This window comes from Mobula birostris, chromosome 2 (assembly GCF_030028105.1).
Source record: "Mobula birostris isolate sMobBir1 chromosome 2, sMobBir1.hap1, whole genome shotgun sequence".
NCBI classification, from domain to species: domain Eukaryota; kingdom Metazoa; phylum Chordata; class Chondrichthyes; order Myliobatiformes; family Myliobatidae; genus Mobula; species Mobula birostris.
In genome coordinates this window covers 171497409-171512213 of record NC_092371.1, presented here as the reverse complement: position 1 = coordinate 171512213, position 14805 = coordinate 171497409, and positions in this window count along the sequence as shown.

Below are 14805 nucleotides of genomic sequence, written 5' to 3'. Positions count from 1 at the left end.
GTCTCTTACATGTTGAAATCCAACCCGCATCTACCACTTCCACTGGCAGCTCATTCCACACTTCTGAGCGAAGAAGTGCCCTTTCATGATCCGCCTAAATATTTCACCTTTTACCCTTAGCCCATGACCTCTAGTTCCAGTTTCACCCAACCTCAGTGGAAAATTTCTGCTTGCATTCACCCTATCTAAACCCCTCATCATTATTATACCTCTATCAAATCTCCCGTCGTTCTCCAACACAGAAATAAATGAAGTCCTAACCTGTTCAATCTTTTCATACAACTCAGGCCCTCAAGCCCTGGCAGCATTTTCTTTAAAGACCTGAACAGACATACCAAGTGGCTGCTTGAAATTTTTAATTATGATCTGTGTATGAAACTAATTAAAAAAATGGAACTACATCAAGGTGTGCTTCAAAATAAATAGCACATTCAAAGTGATTCACTCTAATTTGACAATAGACTGCTTGTGCATAAGCCAGTGACGTTATTGTTTTGTCAGAGATCTCTTGGCTTTAGGCAAATTACATTATAATAACATCATTATTACAGGATGCAGGTTAATTTGTGTTTTTATACAGAGTTAGTGGATATACAAGTTTACTATTGTGTGAAAGTAAAGATAAGAACAGTCTTGGAAAAAGGGTGCGTCTTAACCTCGGCATATTATTGACATTCCTTGGCAGAAAGAGGGAAAAGTAGACAAAAGGATAATTGTTACCCGATAACTCAACTGATGCTGCTGCAACTGTTGAGAGCAAAATATTAGCCGTAATGGTGATAATTGTTTCAAAAACTTATGCATTTAATGAGAATTGTGCAGTTAGTACTTACAAAACTATAGATTACATTCAGTGGCTGCTTTCTGCATGTAGTGAAGTGGCCACTGAGTGTATGTTCATGGTCTTCTGCTGCTGTAGTCCATCCAGTTCAAGGTGCAACATGTTATGCGTTCAGAGTTGCCCTTCTGCACAACATTGTAACCCATAGTTAGCTGAGTTACTGTAACCTTCCTATCAGCTTGAACCAGTCAGGACATTCTCCGACTTCTTTCAATAACAAGGCTTCTTCTCCCATGCATCTGCTACCCACTGGATGATTTTTGTTTCTCGCACCAATCTCTGTAAACTCTAGAGATTGATGTACGTGAAAGTTCCAGGAGATCAGGAGTTTCTCAGGAGAACCCCATCTGGCACCAACAATCATTCCACATTCAAGGTCACTTAGGTCACATTTCTTCCTCATTCCAGTGTTTGGTCTGAACAACAACTGAATCTCTTGACCATGTCTGCATGCTTTTATGCATTGAGTGCCTGCCGTGATTGGCTGATTAGATATTTGAATTAATCAGCAGGTGTATAGGTGTACCTAATAAAGTGGCGACTGATTATATTTTACACAGACTCTGTCTCCTTTCCTACAAAGTTAATGGCAGTATTCTTAACCATGTGGAGGAACAGAAAAATCTTCGGGTTCAGGTCTATAGATCTCACAAGGTTGCCACCCAAGTTAATAGGTGGTTAAGAATGCATATGGTATTTTGGCCTTCATTAATCTGGGGGGTGGCGTTGAGTTCTAGAGCTGCAAGGTAACATTGCAGCTCTATAAAACCCTGATTAGACTATAACTGGAGTATTGTGTTCATTTTTGATTGCCTCATTATAGGAAGGATGTGGAAGCTTAAGAGAGGGTGCAGGGGAGATTTTTCGGATGCTAACTAAATTAAAGAGCATGTCTTATGAGGATGGATTGAGTGAGCTAGGGTTTTTTTTCTCTTTAGAGTGAAAGAGGATGAGAGGTGATTTGGTAGAGGTGTAAGAGGCATACGTTGAGTGAATAGCCAGAGAGATTTTTTTTCCTCAGGGCAGAAATGGCTAATACGAGAGGGTATAATTGTAAGGTGATTGGAAGAGAGTATAGGGAGAATGTCAGAGGTAAGAGAATAAAAGATACAACTGAAATTTCCCAGAAAAATAAATAGGAAAAGCATATAGAGAGTATATGTCAGGGACACAAGTCACATGTGGTGAGACTATAGAATACAAGGGTGGTTACATTCATATACAAAGATTTCCATTGTTCCAATTTATGTAATGAGATCCTCCTCAGAGAAACAGTTGCTTCATAGCATTATTCTCTGCCACTCCTTCTGGGATTTAAAAGTTGGCAGGGACACCATGTTGTAATAAGAACATGACATTTTGTTCTTCAGCACAATTATTTTTTCAATTCAAGTACAGATGCTAAAAAAAGCTTCAACAACGAATGTGCTGCAAGTTAAAACCTTAATCATTGGAAGGTTTTAAATTATATTGGTGCTAATTAAATTGTTCCTTCCTAATTCCATTAAAAGTGGATTTATTACATACATGAGGTATTTTTCAAATAAAGGTTTGATCCACTGCTTTATTTCCAGCCTAATAAACTCACTACTGCCACACTGCTCAAACAATTTATTGGGATTGAAAGCCAAGTTTCATGAGTCTGCATTGTTAGTGTATAAAACTTCCACAAAGAAGGCACAGCAGTGCCTTTACTTTCTTAGAGGCTTGCCCAGATTCAGCATGTCATTTAAAACTTTGACAAACTTCTATAGATGCACAATGTTGACTCATGGCACCATGGTCTGGAATGGAAACACCAATGTCCAAAATCGAACTAATCTACAGAAAGTAGTGGATACGGCCCAGATCATCATAGGCAAAGTCCTCCCCATCATTGAGTATATCTACAAGGAGCGCTGGCACAAGAAAGCAGCATCCATCATCAAGGAAAACCCCCCCCACCACCACCACCAAGCAGACTTCCTTCTTGCTACTACTATTAGGCAGGAGGCACAGGAGCCTTAGGTCCCATACCACCAGGTGCAGGAACAGGTATTGACCACCAGGCTACTGAACCAGTGTGGATAACTTCACTCACCTCAACACTGAGTCGATTCCACAATCTACAGATTCACTTTCAAGGACTCTACAACCCACAATCTGGGTATTATTTATTTTTTTATTTGTACAATTTATCTTCATTTGCATATAAGTTGTTTATCAGTCTTTGTTTAAACATAGAACATAGAATAGTACAGCACAGTGCAGGCCCTTCAGCCCACAATGTTGACCCTCAAAACCTGCCTCCCATATAAGCCCCACCTTAGATTCCTCCATATACCTGTCTAATGTATTAATTAATTATGTATAGTTTATCATAAATTCCATTGTATTTCTTTATTTTCCTGGAAATGCCTGCAAAAAATGCATTTCTTGGACCACAGTTCAGCATTCAACACCATAATTCCCTCCAGGCTCAACAAGAAGCTCAGAGACCTCGGTCTTCACCCTGCCTTTTGTAGCTGGATCCTGGATTTCCTGTCAGATCACCAGCGGGTGGTAAGAGGCTCCTTCGTCTCTGCCCCCCTGACTCTCAACGCAAGTACCCCTCAGGGCTGTGTACTAAGTCCCCTCCTTCACTCTCTGTATACCCATGATTGTGTCACCACCCACAGCTCCAATCTGCTAATTAAATTTGCTGACGACACTACACTGATTGGCCTAATCTCAAATAATAATGAGGCAGCCTACAGGGAGGAAGTCATCACCCTGACACAGTAGTTATGGACTACAAGAGGAATGGAGACAAGCTAACTCCTATAGACATCAATGGATCTGGGGTTGAAAGGGTGAACAGCTTTAAGTTCCTCAGCATAAACATCACCGAGGATCTCACGTGGTCTGTACATACCAGCTGTGTGGTGAAAAAGGAATAACAGCGCCTCTTTCATCTCAGATGATTGAAGAGGTTTGACATAGCCCCTCAAATTCTAAGAACTTTCTATAGGAGCACAACTGAGAGCATCCTGACTGGCTGCATCACTGCCTGATATGGGAACTGTACTTCCCTCAATTGCAGGGCTCTGCAGAGAGTGGTGTGGATGGACCAGCGCATCTGTAGATGTGAACTTCCCACTATTCAGGACATTTACAAAGACAGGTGTGTAAAAAGGGTCTGAGGGATCATTGGGGACCCGAGTCACCCCAACCACAAACTGCTCCAGCTGCTACCATCCAGGAAACGGTACGGCAGCATAAAAGCCAGGACCATCTGGCTCCAGGACAGCTTCTTCCAGCAGACCATCACACTGTTTACTTCATGCTGATGCAACTGTATTTCTTTGTTATATTGACTATCCTGTTACACATAATATTTATTATTAATTACTATAATTGCACATTGCCACATTTGAACAGAGACGTAGCATAAAGATTTTTCTCCTCATGTATATGAAGGATGTAAGTAATAAAGTCAATTCAATTCAAAGTGCTTTGATAATAGATTTACTTTGACTTTGACTATTAACAAATTTCCAGGAAGACTGATCCAGAATTAAAAGATTTACGGCTGGACCCACTTTTCCTTGAGAAAGGGATTCAAAAATTAGAGGGCACAAAAATAAGTTGAGAAGGCAGAGATTTAAAACAGACCTAAAGGTAGCTCAGTAGATCAGGCAGCATCTATGGGAATGAATAAATGGTTGTGGTTTGGGCCTGAGACCCTTCATCAGCACTGGAAAGGATTGGGGAAGAAGCCAGTATAAAAAGATGGGAGGAGGAGAAACAATGCAAGCTATATGGGGAAGGTGAAGCCAAGTGAGAGGGGAATGAGGTAAGAAGCTGGGAGGTGATCGATGGAAAAGGTAAAGGTCTAGAGAAGAAGGAATCTGATAGGAGAGCAAAATGGAACATAGGAGAAAGAAAAGGAGGAGGGACACCAAGGGGAGGTGATAGGAAGGTGAGGAGAGGAGGTAAGAGAGGAACCAGAGTGGGGAAATGAAGAAGAGGGAAGGGGAAAGGAGAACAAAATTACTGGAAGCTGGAGAAATTGATGTTCATGCCATTAGGTTTCCTAAAGTTAACTTCTACACACAGAGTGTAATGTGTATGTGGAACCAGTCAGAGAATGTGTTTGAGGCGGATAGAATAACAATAGCTAAAAGACACCTTAACTGTAACATAGTAACTCTTGAACTGGTACGTGAAGAGGAAAAGCTCAGAGCCGGGGTTGACAGATTGAGAATTGAGGATGTGCTAGGAATATCCTGCCGGTATTGCCAAGTTTCCAGCACCAACATAGCATGCCCACAGCGTAACAACCCTAACCACGTTTTTGGAACGTGGAAGGAAACCGGAGTACCTGGATAAAACCCATGCGGTCATGGCGAGAATAAGAATCGAACCCCCATATTACACTGGTGCTGTAGAGTGATTGCACTAACCATAATGGCAGTTCTTATTGTGCACTGCTTTTCACTTGCATTGGCCTCAGGTTGACTGGTGAAGAGCTAAGACAGTGTGTTCTGATTCTTCTACATCTGCCTGATATACGTGACATCTCATTTCTGCCTCCCAACAATTTGTCAGAGTTTGCAGAGTTTGCAGAATTTGCTCATTAAGTCCACGTTAAACTTACCATCAAAGCTAAGAGCCAATAAGTAATCTGCGTACCAAAGGTAATTGCTTATGTCATGTCACTTAAGCTGGGGAAGAAGGAAGGTAAATAGCTCCAGTTCTTGCCTGGTCGTTACTTGGAGATACAGCATGATAATAGGCCCTGAGAGCCCTGTGAGCTTGTGCCACCCAATTACACCGATGTGATTAATTAATCTGCCAATCCGAACCCAGAAACCTTTGAATGTTGGAGGAAACCAACAAGCCCAGAGGAAAGCAACACTCTCATGGGAAGAATGTACAAACTCCTTACAGACAGTGGTGGGAATTGAACCCGGGTTGCTTGTGCTGTAAAGCATTACACCATTCGCCACGCTAACGTGTCACCCTACGTAATGCAAAATCCTCCCATGAAGGTAAGTACTTATAATCAAGAGAAAATCGGCAGGTGCTGGAAATCCAAGCAATGCACACAGAATGCTGGAGGAACTCAGCAGGCCAGGTAGCATCTATGGAAAAGAGTACAGTCAAAGTTTTGGGCCGAGACTTTGAGCAGAACTGGAAAAAATAAGATGAGGGGTCAGAGTTAAGAGGTGGGGGAGGGGAGAAGAGAGAAACACGAGGTGACAGGTGAAACTGGGAATGGGAGGGATGACGTAAAGAGCTGGAAAGTTGATTGGTGAAAGAGATACAGGCCTGGAGAAGGGGGAATCTAATAGGAGAGGACAGTAGGCCATGGAAGAAAGAAAAAGGGGAGGAGCACCAGAGGGAGGCAAGGATAAGGTAAGAGAGGGAAAAGGGGGTGGGGAATGGTGGTTGAGCGGTGGGGGGGGAGGCATTACTGGTAGTTCAAGAAAACGATGTTCATAAAATATTTAAAATTGTCTTCAGAATACCTTTTCTGCACAAAATCTTTCTTTCAACATCTGAACCGATTCTCATTCCCCCTCCTTTTCCATCCTTCCTGCTTCCTTCTCTACATTCCTATCTCATTGGTTGAGGCAAAACACTGAGACGTGCATCTTTCAGATGCGGATTCTTTTATTTATCACATATGCATTGATACAGCAAACAAAATGCACCATTTGCATTTACACAAACTTAATAAGACATTGGTTTGACAGCACTTCAAAGTTCAAAGTACATTTATATCAAAGTATGTATACTATATACAATCTTGAGATTTGTTTTCTTATAGCAGAACACGCAAAACAAAGAAACTCAATGAAAGCCAATTTAAAAAAGACTGCCAAGCACCTAATGTGTGGGAAAAAAAGAAGAAAATGTGTAAACGATAAAAAGTAAACAAATAACATTCAGAACTGAAGTTCACGAGAGTGACTCCACAGCCACAAAGCCAGCTAGTCATTGCAGCTGGTGCAGGAGCCGGTAGTTGCAGGCCACAGCTTCAGTTCAGTACAGATATGAGTAAACCCCATAGAACAGCAAGCTGAACACTAGCCCTCTGGTCCCTCGCCTCAGGCCCTGACACCCTAACCTTTTCAAGTTGACTCAGTGTTTAAACCATCAGCTTGTTCCTCACACTTGGAGCCAGGCCCTGCCACTCCATTTGACCCCAAGTCTGCTCCAGCAATAACCAATCATCAGATCGTTCCAAACCCCACCTCCTGGATCCAGGTAAATTCTAACCTTTTCAGTTTGGCTCGGTGCTTAATTTGGCCAAACATGGGCTCATTTCTCACTCTTGGACCCAGGTGCCACCACCTCGATTCAGCACTTGGAGCACCGCGAGCAGTTTTGGGCCCCTGTGTAACAAAGGATGTGCTGGCATTGAAGAGAGTCCAGAGGAGGTTCACGGGAATATACCAAGAATGAAAGAGTTAATGTACAAAGAGTGTTTGATGGCTCTGGGCCTGTACTCGCTGTAGTTTGAAGGAATGAAGGGTGTCTTATTGAAAGCTATCAAACATTGACAGGCGGACATGGAGAAGGTGTTTCCTATATTAGGAGAGTCTAAGATCGGAGGGCATAGTCTCGGAACAGAAGGACAACCCTTTAGAACAGAGATGAGGAGGAATTTCTTTAGCCAGAGGATGATGAATCTGTGGAATTCATTACTACAGGTGGCTGTGGAGGCCAAGTCATTGAGTATATTTAAAGTGGAGGTTGGTAGGCCCCTGATTTGTAAAGGTATCAAAGGTAAGAAGGAAAAAGTGGAGAATGGAATTGAGAGGAATAATAAATCAGCCATGTGATCAGACTCATTGGGCTAAATGGTTTAATTTTGCTCCTATATCTTATGGTCTTATGGTCTGAGGATGTGCTGTGGGCAGCCCACATGTTTCAGTGCCAACGTAGCATGCCCACAACATTCAGCAGAACAACACATAACACAACAAAATAGGATATACCAAGCAACTAAACAAAACAAGGTCCATTCCTCCCTCCCACCCACCCTTTGTCTCATTTTTTTAAAATAACATTATTTGTCATGTCCCAATCCATTGTATCCAATGTCACTATATGTGGTTACTCTATGTTTGCCTACCCACTGAAAGTTTACCACAGAAATTTCTACCAGATTACAAGGGGAACAAAAATGTTGGAGACAGAGCAATTGAGGTTGAAAAACAAACAGGATCATCATAAAAAATAAAACCAATGGGACTCAGAGTATTAAAATGCCAAATTTCAAGATGACATTAATTAAAATCAGAATCGGAATCTGGTTTAATCTCACTGGCATATGTAATCAAATACGTTGTTTTGTGGCAGCAGTCCACGGCAATACATAATAATTAAAATATACATAAATTAGCATAAGAAATATGTTTTTAAATTAGATTAAACAAGTAGTATAAAAACAGCAAAAATGAAAACAAAATTGAGGTATTGTACATGGGTTCATTGTCCATTCTGAAATCTGATGGTGGAGGGGATTAATATGTAACCTCAGGCTCCTGTACCTCCTCCTTGATGGTAGCAATGAGAAGAGGGCATGTCCTGGTTTTCTGGGATACTTAATGACGGATACACCTTTCTGAGGCATCGCCTTTTGAAGATGTCCTCGGTGCTGGGGTGGCTTATGCCCGTGATGGAGCTGGCTGAGTTCACAACTTCCTGCAGCTTTTTTCAATCCTGTACTGAGGCCCCTCCATACCAGACAATGATGTACCCAGTTAGAATGCTCTCCATGGGTACATCTGTAAAGATTTGCTCCAGTCTTTGGCATTCCAATTAATGGAATGTTTTCAGTAAGTTGCATGAATTAATTGCCCAAGTAGATGTCATCAGGTCATGCATATTCTCAAAGTGATTAATCAAGATTCCAGTTCAGATGAAAGGTCTCAGCCCGAAACATCGATTGTCCATTTCCCGCTAAAGATGCTTCCTGACCTGCTGAGTTCCAACAGAATTTTGGTATTGGAAACACAAGCGATTCTGCAGATGCTGGAAATCCAGAGCAACACACACAAAATGATGGAGATAATTGCCCCTCCCCATCCCAAGGACACAGACTGTTTCGTCAGAACTAGCTGAATATAAATCCTTCCTTTCTGAATTAAAAAAAAGTGTTTTGCTTCAGAAGCCTTGGTGAGCTCAGTATAATTTTTGTTTTTCTCCCTGGGGATTTTCAACTCCCTTTTCGCAACCCGTGTGGCACCATGACGCCATCTACTACCCCTTTCAATTATAATTCACAACCAACTGCATTAAATCAGCCCTGTTTGAGCATCTGTTGTCATCTGTATGCATTGCCATTCAGTTAATGTGCAAACTATTTGCTAGTCACTGATAGAGTTGCCTACAAATCCTCCTTACTTAAGAACAGGCTCTTCATTACATTGGTCCAACTTCCAGCTGGTGAACTTTGACCAGCATTTGGTGAACCAAAGTAATTAGAAAAACAATTCCAAATGAAATTAGTTAGTTCTTTTCCAAAACAACTGAACAGCTGCAGGCATATGTTCTGAAGTGGATCATAATTGTTTCCATGGGGTTGATATCATGCTGCCATCATTTTATCAATAACTAAGATTGTACATTTCGTCAAACATCCTTCCAAAATGGATAAAGAAATAAAAGGAGAAAGAGAGATCAGCTTTATTTGTCACATGTACGTTGAAGCATCAAAACACAGTGAATTTCGTAGTGTGCGTCAAATCAAGTCAGCAAGGATTGTGCTGGGAACAGCCCACTTCCAGCACCGACACAGCATGCTCACAACTCAACAGTACATCCTTGATCTGTGGGAAGAAGCAGGAACACACAGAGGAAACCCATGTGGCCACGGGGAGAATGTACAAACTTCTTACAGACAGCAAACACGAGGAATTCTGCAGGTGCTGGAAATTCAAGCAACACACACAAAATACTGGTGGAACGCAGCAGGCCAGGCAGCATCTATAGGAAGAAGTACAGTCAATGTTTCGGGCCGAGACCCTTTGTCAGGACTAACTGAAAGAAGAGACAGGAAGACTATCTCTTCTTTCAGCTAGTCCTGACAAAGGGTCTCAGCCCGAATCGTCGACTGTACCTCTTCCTATAGATGCTGCCTGGCCTGCTGCGTTCACCAGCATTTTGTGTGTGTTTCTTACAGACAGTGGTGGAAATCAAACCCCGATCGGTGATCACTGGCTCTGTAAAGAGATTATGCTAACTGCTATGTTATCATACCAGAACAAAACAAAACGCATCAGGCCCTATTAATTGTATCAAAAATATACCAGAGATCAAGGACAAAAGAAGGATTTTGCGGTGATATTTTCATGCATGCATAATCTAGAATCAAATATAGGCTGGTTGTGTTTATTGTTATTTTGGCTGCATCTTTATCTGACCTGATCCTTTTGTTCAGAGTGAAGTTTCAGCACCAGAATGCAATATTTAAAATATCACTCCTGAAATGATTGAAACAGAAACAACTGTTGATTGTAAAAGCTTCTGTATTTTAATTAATGTGGGCATGTGATGTTGGTGCCAGAATATGTGGCGACACTTGCAGGCTGCACTCAGCACAGAGTCACAGAGCTCCGCGGCATGGAAGCAGGTTCTTCAGCCCATTTACTCCATACTAAACTGCTGTTCTGCCTAGTCCCCTCCACCTGCACCTGGATCATAGCTCTCCATAACCTGGATCACAGCATGGGCTTATCCAAACATCTTTTAAACATTGAAATTGAGCCTGCATCTACCACTTTCACAGGCTGTTCATTCTACATTCTCACCATCCATTGAGTGCAGAAGTTCCCCCTAATGTTCCCTTAAATATTTCACCTTTCATCCTTAACCTATGACCCCTAGTCTCACCCAAATTTGGAAAACGCCAGATGCGTTTCACTTTATGTTTTGATGTTTATGTGATAAATAAATAAATCTGAATCTAAATCTGAATCTGAACCTTTTGTAGTTCTTAGTACAAAGAGGCAGTAGCAAAGTAGATGTTGTTTCTGTAACACTGAAGGGAAATTTGAATGGGTGCAGTACATAGATGAGAGAAGCAAGGGGGGTGTCTATGGTCTAGGTGCAGGCAGATGGGACTAGGGAGAAGACAAGATCAGCATGGACTAAATGGGCCAAAGGACCCATTTCTGCATTGTCGTACTTTATGAGTCTAAACTGCAAATTGTTACTGCTGTCATGAATAAGGCATTATTCAAACTATTCTAGGTGTTAATTAACCAAATAAACTACATACCTCAGTCACTGTTTCATTTCAGACATTAAACCAGGGTTAGCACTCCGATGAGAACACAAGAGAGAGTAGTACTAGGCATCACGATGGACTCCGACACACTGAGCACAGGTGCCCACCCGGGTTTGGGTGCTCAGCCAGCTGCTGTCCACATTGCTGACTCGTGATGGCACTGGCAGATCCAGCTCAAAGCGGATCATCGAGTTCGCTGATAGTACAACAGTGGTAGGCCTCGTCAGTCACAATGATGAGTTGGCATACAGACGGAACAGCATTTCTCTGGACCACGAGGCACCCACAGAACACATATCACACACATCACATAAAACAAAATATTACCACAGATAAGTTACTAAAATATAATTCGATATGTATGTAGTGCACAGCACTAGGATGTGCTGGGGACAGCCTACAAGTGTTGCCATGTGTCCAGTGCCAACAAAGCATGCCCACAATGTTCAGCAGGACAACACAAGCAACATCAATAATAACAGAACACCAGCATTAAACCAAGCCTTTTCCCTTGCTCCCAGCCTCCCACTCACACTCACAGGCTGTCCTCCAATCCCAGGACAGGTTGCCTCTGTGCCTCTAGCCTCCAGCCTCCAGTGAATTCAGGGTCTCCTGGACATCCCCAGTGGTCTTGCAGACTCGCAGACTCAGTGTTTTTGCCAACATGTCTCGACTTCCAGACTTCAGATCAACTTTCAAGATCTGATCTTCGGTATTGACCCCAGGGCCTGCCGTTGATGGGTCCCCGAACTCCAGACTCAATAACCTAGGGGATCACCAGCCCTCGTGTCTCCTTCCCGTACGGACCACCATTCCTGGGACCGCTGACCTGGCTTGACTCACTGACCTAAGGGGGGCTAAAGTGTGGGGCACCAGCCCTTGTCCTCACTGGCCTACATCCGCAGCACTTGCCAGCCCGACATCTGTTCACAGATATCCTTGATCATCAAGTTAATTAAACACTGTAAATTCATTAGTGTAAGGGAATGGCAAAAAGGAAAGATGGTGAGGATAAGTATTTAAGTGGCAGAGATACAGAGAAAATAAGGAGTGTGGGAATGGGACTGATGGGGGTTGCACTGCTGGGAGTTTAGATGGCCCTGATGTACAGAAAAACCTCCTCCAGTGTCATACAAAGTAGCTTTACTTTCCAGTGCCTCCAACCATCGCACATTAACATGAAGGCTCAAGTTTTAGTTGCTTTTTAGAGATTACTTTTGGGTTCATGGGGATAGTTTTGGGGACAAGGAGGGGAGTTAAGGGACAGGTTAGTATTTTAGGGACTGAGATAGGGGGGAATTAGAGGAATTAGAAGACAGGTCAGAGTCTTAAATCTTAAACCTCCACTCTGCTTTTGAAGGTCAATGATGTGGACTTGGGACGTCCATGAACCGGTCCGTGCTCTCTCAGGGTCACTGAACTGTCATCGGGTTCCAGAGCCAGAGTTTTATGTGGGCAAGAGAAACAAGATCTGATAGCCCCCTGGGTTCATGAATCGGTGAGAGTGGAGTTCAAGGCCAGGTACTTGGGTCCCATTATCAGCGGATCCAGAGTTTGAGGCCTGGTGTTCGGTGTTGGACATGTTCTGGGATCAAGAGTCAAGGGTCAAATTCGAAATCTGTTAGTTGAGGCCGGTGAGTCAGAGCCCTGGGCCTGCAAGTTTCTGCGAGCCCACTGAGGCAGTCGGCAGCCCGATGTCTGCGTGCCCACATCGAAATCTGGGACCGCTGGAATGCGGAGGACAAAGAAAGCAGGCTGTCTCAGGGTTAGAGGACTGTGTGTATATATATGGCTGGGAGGAGGGAACAGGGGCTTGTCTTGCTGTGGTTGTTTTGTTGCTTGTTGTGTTCTGTGTTGTTCTGCCAAGCATTGTGAGCATGCTGTGTTAGCGCCAGGATGTGCGGCGACACTTGCAGGCTGCCCCCTGCACATACTTAGGTTGTGCTGATTGTTAACGTAATCAACACATTTCACTGTATGTTTCAATGTACACATGATAAATAAAATTGAATCTTGAGTCTTGAATCTTGAAAGTAGTCTTTAAAGTTACGTCACTTGTGGAACCAGTAGTGTGGCAACACCATATACAAGTTTGTTGATGACACCACTTTTGTGGGCTGTAACAAAGGTGGTGATGAATCAGCATACAGGAGGGAGATTAACAACTTGGCTGAGTGGTGTAATAACAAATACCTGTCACTCAATGTCAATAAGACCAAGGAACTGATTGTAGACTTCAGAAGAGGAAAACCAGAGGTTCATGAGCAGTAATCATTGGAGAAACAGAGGTGGAGAGGATCAGTAACTTTAAATTCCTGAGTGCCACCATCTCAGAGGACCCATCCTGGACCCATCATATAAATACTATTTTGAAGAAAGCATGACAGTGCCCCTACTTCCTCAGGAGTCTGTGGAGGTTCGGCATGCCATCAAAAGCCTTGGCAAACTTTTGTAGATGTGGGTGATGGAGTGGGGGATGAAGTCTGGCCGGGGCAAGAGGGATGAAGTGAGAAGCTGGGAGGTGATAGGTGGCAAAGGTAAAGGACTGGAGAGGAAGGAATTTGATAGAAGAGGAGAATGGACCAGGGAGAAAGGGAAGGAGATGATAGGCGGGTGAGGAGAAAAGGTAAGAACTGGAGTGGGGAAATGAAGACGGAAGGGAGAGAGAAAAAAATCAGTTTTCTTTCTTTTCCAAGCAAACACTTCTGTGTGGTATTTCAACCAAACACCATGATTAGGACCTGACTCAGTCCCTAGGAGAGGCAGTGAGGCATCCCTGCAGCCACAGTACACAGCCCTTTTACTGAAAATCAAATACTCAAAACCTTGGAGGAATTGGTGGTTTGCCATTTTCGGATTTGCCTCTTCTTAGTTCAAATGGAAAATTTTGAACCATGTTTACAAAACAGAGCACTTAATTCACAATAGAAAAGCACGCCAGAGGGGCCAAAGAAATGATTCTGTTCAGTTCTGGTCACCACATGCAAAATATCGCCAAAATGAAATAAGCTTCAGACGCAAGTGTAAGGACAATCTGAGATGAAGAAATGCAAGGCAAAATTAAAACATTCAGTTCCTGGGGGATAAAAGAGATTAAGATGACTCTCATGAAAGAATGCAAAGACTAATTATTTTTACTTTTGAAATACAGCATGGTTACAGGCCATTCTTCCCCAAAGAGCCCGCAAAGTTACAGCAATATAATTAATAAACCTGCAAACCCATATGTGGGCGGGAACCAAAACACCAAGAGGAAACCCACGCAGTCACAAGGAGAACAAAGAAACTGAGAACAGACGGTGACAGGAATTGAACGGGGATCTCTGGGGCTGTAAAGCATTACACTAAACACTACACTGCCAGGCTGGTTGATAAGATTAATAAGCAATGTTGACCAATAGAAGAAGTGGGAATGAATACAATTATAGAGAGTGAGGGGTCTCTGAATGCGACAATCTGTGGTCAGATGAACCAGGTGCAAGAACAGTAAATGCAGGTAACAAGGAGACTTTGGAAAGAGAAACCAGTCAGCACCCTGGGTACGGAACTCATACCTAGAACTAGGAGAAAGTGGAGAAACTACAGACTTCAAAAGAAGATGATGGGGTCGAAGAAGAGGCTGGATGGTGAGGTTGGGTCACTACTGTGGTGAGAGAGAGGTTGTGTATGTACTGGAGTGAGAGAGGGGTTGTGTCTGTAT